The sequence below is a fragment of the Podarcis tiliguerta genome, assembly GCF_965153285.1.
Source record: "Podarcis tiliguerta genome assembly, chromosome: 12".
NCBI classification, from domain to species: domain Eukaryota; kingdom Metazoa; phylum Chordata; class Lepidosauria; order Squamata; family Lacertidae; genus Podarcis; species Podarcis tiliguerta.
The window spans coordinates 44439488-44450666 of record NC_139545.1 but is presented as its reverse complement, the minus strand read 5'-3'; positions in this window follow the sequence as shown (position 1 = coordinate 44450666).

The following is an 11179-nucleotide window of genomic DNA, read 5'->3' as shown; positions in this document are numbered from 1 at the left end:
ACCGAGAAGGAAACAGTTGCCCTCTCCAGGGTTAAGAGACTGAGCTACAAACCAAGAAATGCCCTCCCCAAGCTACCAGTGCAGGTTGGCATGAGTGGGCAATGAGAAGGCCCTCTGACCCAGGCCACTAGCACCACATTCACACCTTAAATTTAATAGCAGTACGATGCCCCTGTAAACCAGGGCTCAGCAAACTTTTTCAGAAGGGGGCCGGTCCACTGTCCCTCAGACCTTGTGGGGGGCCAGGCTACATTTTGAAGGGGGGGGAATGAACGAATTCCTATGCCCCACACATAACCCAGAGATGCATTTTAAATAAAAGGACACATTCTACTCATGTAAAAACATGCTGATTCCCAGACTGTCCGCGGGCCGGATTTAGAAGGCGATTGGGCTGGATCCGGCCCCCGGGCCTTAGTTTGCCTACCCATGCTCTACACAGTCACTAAAGCAAGCACCCTGAAACTCAGCCCTCCAGCTGTTTTGCGACTACAATTCCCATCATCCCTGACCACTGGTCCTGTTAGCTAGCTATGATGGGAGTTGTAGTCCCAAAACAGCTGGAGGAGCTGTAGTTTGTTAACAGTGCTGAGAGCTGTTGGGAGACCCTTATCCCCATCACAGAGCTACAGTTCCCAAAGTCCCATTTTAAGTGGGACATCCTGGAATCACAGAAGCCAATCATGTTTGATTACCGGATGTCCTGTTTTTGGATTGAGCCCTCGTGCCAGAGTGCAGAACCAAAGACTCGCTCTGGGCTCAACAGCAGGGTCACACCACAGAGCTAAAGGCCCAGGCCTTTGGCGTAACCTCTCAAATCCAGAGCACTGGTGTCATAATCTCATGCTCTCACCACATTTTCTTCAGTGTGAGAGCGTGGCATAGGTCATGTGACTCACCCAGGAGAGACCCGTGTCTCAGTTTCACATAAGAAAAAGCTGGACAGCATGGAGTTCCCTGGGAAGAGGGATTGATCGTGACTCTCAAAATTGTAGGTCTTGGAGGGGAGCAGGGATCTCCTAAGATCCCTCAGCACTCTTAGCAAACTACAGTTCCCAGCATTCTTTGGGGGGGAAGCCATATCTATTTAAAGCAGCATCTTATGGCTTTAAATGTATAGTGCTTGCATTTTTTCCAAGATATGTATGTGGAAGGCAAGTCTTAAATAAATAATTTAAAATAATTAATCATCATCGTGATTATAAAATTCAGTTTCTCGTGATGCACAATTAGGGTGCAATTCCTCCCTCCCTAGGACAATAGAAGCCTAAGGATGTCTGTTCAGAAGTAAGTCCTGCTAAGTTTAAAAAGGTAAAGAGACCCCTGACCATTAGGTCCAGTCACAGATGACTCTGGGGTTGCGGCGCTCATTTCACTTTACTGGCCAAGGAAGCCAGCGTACAGCTTCCGGGTCATGTGGTCAGCATGACAAAGCCGCTTCTGGCAAACCAGAGCAGTGCACGGAAATGCCATTTACCTTCCCGCCAGAGTGGCACCTATTTATCTACTTGCACTTTTTGGGGTGCTTTCAAACTGCTAGGTTGGCAGGAGCAGGGACTGAGCAACGGGAGCTCACCCCGTCATGAGGATTTGAACCGCCGACCTTCTGATCGGCAAGCCCTAGGCTCTGTGGTTTAGGCCACAGCACCACCCGCGTCCCCCTGCTAAGTTTAGTTGGACTTAATTGCATACAATTGTAACCACAATAGGCTTCTTGCCAGTCATCATCATCATCATCCTCATCATTTTATTTGCATGCCACCTTTCCATAGTTAAAACAATGCTCAAGGCGGCTTGCAACATGACAGGATTTACATAATTACCAACATAACAAAAATAAATAAAACACATCAAAAAGTACACAACCAAATGGAAAATAATTTCCACAAAAACCATAAAATCTAAAACTCAGAATACAGCATTAATAGCAATCACAATTTAAAATGACATAGATAAAAAATAAAAGCAATTTATAAACAAACAAAAACAAAAATGGAGCCCTCTCTGCCCAGCAGCAGCAGCAGCAGCAGCAGTCCTTTACGGAGCCTGTCAGGCTCTGCCCCAAGTGAGGTGGAGAGAAGCAGGGCAAGGCCCTTCAGGGTCCCAGCAGGTCAGTCCTGGGCAGCAGTTAAACTGAGGTTCCCAGGAAAAACTGAATTGCATTTTAGGGTCCTTCTAGACAATATGGTATAATGGTCAGACTGTTAGACTAGGATCTGGGAGACCAGTGTTCAAATCTCCTGTCGGTCATGTAGCTCACTAGTTGACCTTGGGCCATCCCTGCCTCTCAGACTAACCTACCTCTTAGGGTTGTTGTGGAGAGTAAATGAGGAGGGAAAGAAGGACCATGTATGCCACCTTGAGCATCTGGGAGGAAAAGGTGGGATATAAATGAAATATATATATATTCTAAAAATTGCTCTCCTTCCCGGACGTAAGCACAGCTGTTCCATTCAAACAAACACACATGCACACACACACTTGAAGAAAATTCCTCAGTGTGCAATGCATCAGATTCATGAAGATTTCATGCAAATGTTGCTATACCACCAGGAGTAAGTATTTTCTGTTAAATAATTCACCTTTACTAACAAGACTCTTACCTCCCTCCCTTTTCATTGTCGCTGCAGGCTCCCTTCATAATCCTTTAAAGAGAACACAGATTATTACACTCAAATGAGCTCTCTCAGCATCCCACTTCATATGAGTGACTGCAGTGCAGGCATTGAAACATTGATGGACGCCATGTAGATTCATTGCCTCCCGTTTTAATTTCATTACTTGCACTAGGGGGAAAGCCTTGAAAGAGGGCAAGCCAGCCAATATTTTGGCCATCAGCAGCCTTCAACAGAGCCATAAAACATAAGTACTCATGAGGTAGTTTCCCCTTTTATTTACAAGTTCGGCACAATGCAGCGGCACCACGCATGTAACGCTGTGTAGCGATAAAATATTGTCATTTACTGGGCACTTGACACCATACGAATGCCAGGAAATTTCAGTGAAATCCTTAGGCCTGGCTTTAACAAAGAGTTATAATCACCCATAAAACGGGGGCTGCTGAACTTGTAGTGTCCCCTTGTTCGCTGCCCGCAGTTTTCAGGAGAGGAACTCTCAGTGGGGGGAGAGAGAGAACGCCATTGGACATTCTCGTAGCGAAAAAGAGGTCGAATGGTTGTGGTTCCTGCAAACTCACGATGAGTGAATGCAGATGACCATTTACTAAGGGGTCATTTTCCGCTGTCAGGGTGTAGTCCCACTATATCAGCCTGCCTCCTCACATTCTTGTGTGAGGAGAACTTTGCTGCCAGGAGGTGGAGTCAAGCGTATGTCAGCAATCCAAGAAAAACATGGCGCCAGTGAAGTTAACTCTTCCTTCAAGAAACCAAAACAGTGCAAGCCTAGTGATCCCAGCAGCTCTTCAACAAAGCAGTTGTGAAGACTGAAGGTTCCCACCTTCCCACCACTTCCCAAAGCTCCTCCTCTCCTGGGACTTTCCCAAGCAGTCACAAACTGTGCCCTGCGCACAACCACCCTCTGCTCTGCCCTCTTCATTTCCAGAAAATCATAGGGGGGGGGAGCCAGTTGCAGCAGGAGGGGGGGACTCCCTGGCTTCTTCGGCAGCCTGCCTGCCTGTCTGTCTCCTGGCCCCACTCCCCTCCAGCCTCCACTTCTGCCTCGGAGTCTGAACTGTCCTCTGCCACAGCCTCTTCCTGCTCACCAAGCTGTGTTACCTCTTCTGCTTCTGACACCATCTCCCTGCAGTCTACTCCTTCTTCTCCCTCTGACCACTCATCATCATCCCACAGTCAATCCCCTGGCTCTTCTTCCCTTGGGGGGTTCCCCGACTGGTGCCTCCCACCACTCCTGTTGTAAGCACAGACCTGTTCTTCAGTACTCTGGACAGCTCCCAAGGAGGAAGCAGCTGATTCCAAAAAGAGGGTGGGTGTTTACATCAGCCTTCCTTAATGTGCTGCCCTCCTGAGGAAGGCCTGCAGGTCAGTAGTAGTGCATCTGTCTAGTATGTAGAAAGACCCAGGTTCAATTCCAAGCATTTCCAGGTAGGGCTGGGAATATTCCCAGTCTGAAACCTTGGAAAGATGCTGCTAATCAGGCTAGTCTGTAATGAGCTAAACTGACCAATGGGAATGACTCCATTTTAGGCAGCTTCCTATCTTCCAGATACATTGGATTCCAACTCCCAACAGTTCTTCTCAGCATAGCCAAAGGTTAGGGATGATGGCACATGTGTTCCAAAATAACTGGCGGGGAGGCACCAGGTTAGGGAAGTCTAACTTATAGCCTTGGGCTTGACTACTCAAAACCCAACTGTTTTGTGAGCCACCACATTAGTTACTCCAGATATACTTGACTAATTCTCCAAGGACATGGATTCTTCTGGTGTGAGCACATGGGTAGGTACAGTTGTTTATCCACCACCTGCCCTTTTCCTCCTTTCCTCTTCCTGGCTTCTTTTTACTATGAAATCCTCCATGACCAACACAACACAAAAGTCACAATCAACATAACCATAGCTAGTGGGCAACGTGCTTTCAAATGTGGACATGGCTCTCTGGCCTTCATCTTTCCTCTTGGATGAGTGTTCGCCTCTCCCATTCAGAGCAGCCAGGAGATGTTGGAAGACTAGTGGTGTATCTCAGACACCATAATTTGGGGAAAGGCCATGGCTCTGGGACAGAGCATCTGAGAAGGCCTGATCCACAGGATCTCCAGGTAGGGCTGAGACAGAACCCTGTTGGAAACCCTGGCGGGCTGCTGCCAGTCAGTGTGCACAATACTAACCCAGATGGACCAGTGATCTGACGCAGGATAAGGCCACTTCCTATATTCTTAACACATCGACATTGGTTATATAAGTCTCCCCCACACTTTCAGGTCCTTGCACAGCATCTCCTGAAAATTAAACATAAGCTAAGGGTCGTGTAAGATGGGGTGAAATCCTGCCTTCGAAAACCACTCAAATTGAATTGGGGGCATTTTCATTTTGGAATGCCAGAGATAAGCTGTGAACTGCTGATCCAAACACTTTCCTTACCTCTGGAATGAACTCTGCCAGAGCAACATTGCAAACATCCAGGCTGTTCAGTAAAGTCAGAAGCAGTTCTGGGGTGTGGGGGGGTGTGTTCATTGTACTGTTTAAGCTTACAGCTACAATTTTTAGTGCATTGCTTACAATCTAATAACATAAAATACAATTGAAATTGATTTTTGCGTTTCTTTTCCTTGGGAAAAAAAAGAGATCTGCAAAACCACTGAAAGAGGGGAAATGCACTGAGGAAGGTTATATAGCATTTCTTCAGTAATGAAATATTTTAGCTTCATGCAAGGTAGCTTCACAGTAGCTAATTTGTCTCGCGATCAATCAGAGTAAAAATAATGGCCGAGATGCAAAAAAACAAAACAAAAAACCCTAGCTCCTGGAAATATTTCTGAAGGATATTGCAGGAGTGAGGTGAACAGCAAAGAAAAGGAACAGTCACGTACGCTAGCCCATTCTGAGACTCTATGCCTCTGAGGGCCAGGGGAGAAAGTGCTGCTGTTGTGCTAAGGTCCTGCTTTTGAGTCCAAAAGATATCAGGACAGCCACTGTAAGAAGAGGATGTTGGTTTTGATGAGTCTTTGGTCTGATCTAGCAGGGATCTTCTTAAGTTCTTATTGAAACACCTGCCCAAGGGAGTTGTGTGCAGGGTCAGGGAGACAGCCAGCATTATCTCCCCTAAAAGCAACCCCCCCCCCCCAGACCAAGAACACTTATAGACTGCCCACCCCAAGATGGGACAGCACTGGAGCAAAAGCAAAGCCAATGATGTGAGATCAATCCATATCGCATGACAGAGGGGAGAAAGGATTTAGGTGCCTCAGAGGTCCTATGTCTTCTGAGGCACCACCTTTCTCTCTTGATCTACCTTCCTAAAGGTTTGGTGGGGAAGTCTTTCAGGGCCTCCAGGAGATAATTCAGGCTCTGACTCTACCACCAGTCCTCTTGAGGAAAGGATTTTTATCAAGTGTCAAAAGTGTGTTCTCATGCTTACAAAGGTCATAATGAGACTGAAGGTGGTCTCTGAAGGACTTACAATCCATAAGTTAAACACAGCATTTTGCACTGGGCCAAAACATAATAGAAGTCGGTCCTTGTAATGAGGCAACAGGTGTGTGCAATTGTCACCGCCAATATCTGAATCACTTCACTGACATGGACTGGAAAGATACCATTAGGCAGCCGAGGAGAGGAGTAAGTGGCTTGTGCTTAGCAAATCTGTTATGTCTCACCTGAGTTCCTCCTCCATTTGCCCAGTCTTCCTAGGAAAAGCAGAAAGGAAAAGCAACTCTCTGGGTCCAGCTATGGACTGCTATGACATCAGAAGCCAGCAAACCAATCCTTTCCCTCTAACCTCTCACCTATTTGCATGTTTGAAAATACTGGGCTCTGAATGGTTGGTCTGGCCATGCTGCAGATTTCAAACATACCCATCATTTGAATGGGCATACATATCACCCACCAAATTACTGTAGCTCATTTTATGGACCTCACTATTCAAAAATCTGAGGATGCTGGGGCATGACACTAGTAGCAGTCATGGTGGTTTTTATTTATTTAATTAATTTTTATTTAAACACCCTTACTCGGTTTAAGAAACAACCACCACCACTGAGAAGCAGCAGTGTTTCCTGGGAGACAAGCACCATTGTTGTAACATCTGTCCAAATATGGGCTTCTACAGGTTTCATTGCTGTCGCTGAGGTCAGGTATGCTGTCTGCACAGTGCCTTGGATGAATGGTCCGAGGAATGAAGGGACTCCATGCTTAACTTTTATTACCGAGAACACAAAATAAAACCAAATCGACTAGAAATTATTTTTCTCCACTTTATTGCAAAAGCTATCTCAGCAGTATATTATTTTGCTCTCTGTTGCTAATGATTACAGATGAGCACTAGATCAAAACTTGTCTGGGATAAATTAGTCCTAAGATGGTAGGTCATATCTAGGTTGCGGGAGACTATCTTTTGTGAACAAAGGATCTTGATTTTTCATTCTTGTCAAGTACGCAGGTGATTGATGTCTTTTCATTTCAAACGTTTGCCAAACTCAGGGTTAAGCACACAGATCTTCAAGGGTCCGGGGGCCCATCGCTAACCATGAAGTGACCTTCACAGGTCCTAGCAAACAGAGTTTACTAGATACGCCAAGGAAATGATTTCAAGAAAATGTTGTGTCAAAAAGTGTTAAATCTATTACGGAGGGGCGAGAATGTGGGCAAAGCTTTCTATGTGATTGCCGCCATCCTAAATCATGCCTCCACAGCTAGCCATTCCCCACTCCCTACCAGCCGTATTTAGCCCCACTTATGGTGGCCTCCTAGAGGTTTGATCAAACTTCTATGCTGTTGCCTGTTGGTGCCATAAGAGGGAGAAAAACACCAATCTGGTGATCATTGGGACTGGTTGGGGGGGAAAGTAGAAAAGCCAACAATATGTTGGAACCAGAGCCAATGACACTATATTACCCCCATTTTCCTCCTTGCTGAGTTCATCCATCTAATTCTTGGTTGTGTGTCAACCCGAATGAGAAAACCAAGCTTGAGATCTATTGACTTGACTGAATGTCTCTTTCGCTTCCCATAGGGCAACCCTGCTTTGTACCATGAAAACTGGCCAGCAGGGACCAGCGATCAAAGAATCCCTTTCACCCTTTTCACAATCACTCTGATCCAACGATGCTGGCTGCATGGTTATTGCAATCATGCCATGGGGCCTATATTGAAACAGGTCAAGAATGTATCAAATGCCCCCTTTTTTTAATAATAAAAAAAAGCTACTGTGAAACCTGCCAGATAACTTGACTGTATTTTTTTAGGAAATCACTCGAGGTAGTAAAACAGCACGAAACCATAAAACAGGCCGTGACTTGCTCTCAGTAAAGTCAATGAAGCAAACGGGCATAGCTCTATCAAAGTCGAAATCAAGACCTGGTTTTTTTTATTTATTCTGGCTTAATCAAAGGTAGTGCTACTTTGTGCCAGTGGTAGACCTCCCCCATGGAAAGAAAAGACACTTAGGGTTGTCTGTCTCTAAAGGATGGAAGCAGTGGTCCTGTTCATACACTTATCCAGGCAGAAATGCAATTTAAGGAGCGGAAAGGTGCATGCATGCTACATATACATGCCAATTGCATCATTGCCCAGATAACTACCTGGACCAGTGTTCCAGTTGAGCTGGCAAAATTCTAATAAATATTGCTTTGTCTCTGCAGTTGCACATGGTTTTATTCTGATGGAATTTCTCGGTTTTTAAAGATCTTGTTCAGATAATTATGAACTATGGCACCGTTACATATGCAACCTAGAAGGAAAGAGGACAGGAAATCATATATGAAAGATTTGCCGGTTCCGGAATCAAGATAATCAATTCCTGTCCACCACTGTCCAAGAAGAAGAAGAAGAAGAAGAAGAAGAAGAAGAAGAAGAAGAAGAAGAAGAAGAAGAGGAGTTTGGATTTGATACCCCGCCTTTCACTCCCTTTAAGGAGTCTCAAAGCGGCTAACATTCTCCTTTCCCTTCCTCCCCCACAACAAACACTCTGTGAGGTGAGTGGGGCTGAGAGACTTCGGAGAAGTGTGACTAGCCCAAGGTCACCCAGCAGCTGCATGTGGAGGAGCGGAGACGCGAAGCCGGTTCCCCAGATTACGAGACTACCGCTCTTAACCACTACACCACACTTGAAAACCCAAGCCATTGGTCCACCAGGGAAAATTGGAGTGTGGAATCATGGTAAACGGGAGATTCCAAAGGACCTGGAATCCAGAACTCTTGCAATATATAAGCAGGTGATCTATGTGCCTTCTCCTTCTGCTCTCCAGGAGATAACTGTTGATGGGCAATTTTAAAGTCCTTGTTCTCCCTTCTACTGATTCTTTAGGTTTAAACCAGACTTGGACCACTCAGGTCACATGGCCTCCTCACCAACCACAGTCACCTTCCTCAATGAGCAACCAACCAAAGTCAGGCCACTGCATTCCACAAAGACGAGGAGCTGGAGATTGCCCTGGGAAGGCACCTACAGTGCAGAAAGCTGTGGATGATGATTTGTGCCAAAGCAATGTTGTCAAATGAGAGCTATTAACTGCCCTTCTATAATTCAAGAACCGAGTACAGCTCTGCCTTTAGCCACTAATTTAGGTCGGGAAGACTCTGTTGTTGTTGTTGTTGCTTATTAAATTTGTATACCTCCCTGTACCTGCAGGTCTCTGGGCAGTTCACAGGATAAAATCACAATATAAAAACACAAAATATATTATCAAAATGAACGCCCAGGCCTCTTCTCTAAAAAAAATCACTTTTTAAAAAAGTATGTCTCTTGCCCTTTTACGCATGGCAATAGTAGGGAAATTGTTCAGGCAAGATTGTAACTCAATGAAAAGTACGTCTATTCCCACTTCCCAGAATTCTATCCAGAATTCTGTTCCAGATGTTAGAGCCACAGAGCCATAAACTTATAGAATTGGAAGGGACCCCACAGCGGTTCTTAACCTGAGGGTCCCCAGATGTTGTTGGACTACAACTCCCATCATCCCTGAGCTCCGGCCTTGCTAGCTAGGGATGATGGGAGTTGTAGTCCAACAATATCTGGGGACCCACAGGTTGAGAACTGCTATGCAGGAATATTCAGCTGTCCCTTGTGGGGATCGAATCTGCAACCTTGGCATTATCAGCCAGGCTGAGTGATGCTGCCGGACTACAACTCCCATAATCCCTGAACACTGGCCATGCTAGCTGGGGCTGAAGAGAGTCAAATAACATCTGGAGAGTGGCAGGTTTCTCATCCTTACCTTAGGCACCAGCTGCAGTGCCTCAATCCACTCTCTTATCATAGAACTGAACAACTAAACATTCCCTTTACAAGAAGTTCTGGGAAGGGAGCAGAGCACAGTGCTTGCTCTGCACATGAGACTCTCGTTTGATTCCTGGCAGATCAGATTCCAGGTGGTGGAAGAGACCTTTCTCCACCTGAGACCCTTAGCAGTCAAAGTAGGCAATACTGAACCAGATGGGCAAACAGTCTGAGCTCAGACCCTCCAAGTGTCCCTATTTTCCATGAACTGTCTCAGATTTACAGAAGCCATCCCGGTTTTTTATTTGATCCCAGAACGTCCCGCTTTTCCTTACAACGTCCCTATTTTCATCGGAGAAATGTTGGAGGGTATGTGACCCCTGAGGCAAGGAGATAAGTAAACATACAACCTTTAGAAAATATCTGAAGGTAGCCCTGAATAGGGAAGACTTTTTAAAAATGTTTTAATGTTTTTATATACAGTGGTACCTTGGTTTGCAAACAGTCTGGTTTGCATACATTTTTGGATTACAAACACGTCAAACCCAGAAGTGTGTGTCCCGGTTTGTGAACTTTTTTAGATTACAACTCATAATTTATTTGTTTTTTATTATGAACAAAAAAAAATTGGAGGCTCCATTGGCGAAAGAACACCTTGGGTTACAACCTGTTTTGGTTTACAAACGGACCTCCAGAACGGATTATGTTTGTAAACCAAGGTATCACTGTATGTTGGAAGCTACCCACAGTGGCTGCGTCAACCCTGTCAGATGGTGAGGTATTATTATTATTATTATTATTATTATTACTACTACTATTATTATTATTGAATAGGATGTCCCTATTTTAATCAGAGAAATGTTGGAGGGTATGTGAGCTGGAAGAAGGCAGTTTCCTATGCTAATATACAGTATGTGAAAGTCTGGCAGAGGCAAGGAAAGCTGGAAGCCCTTTTATATCACAAGGGTGACTGGTTTTAGTTAAAGGTGTATTACGGCTGATCTCGCACAGCACTTTATTGGTTCAAATACTGCTGCGGTGTTGATTTCTGAGTCTTCTGCCCAACTGCATAAAAATGATAAAGAGACACATAGTCAATGTTAGATAAAAATCTCCAAAATTAGCAGTCAATAGTATGCGGAAGATAATAATTTAGTTTTGCCCTGAACAAGACATTTAAAATATTTTCAAGGACATCATGTCTTCAGGCTTTGAAAGATCAACTAATTATCAAATCAATGATCATTTTGGGGAAAGTAATGAAGTATGGAAAATAACCACTTCAAATTATATAAATCATTACTGTGAAGTATTTAAAACTGGTAAGT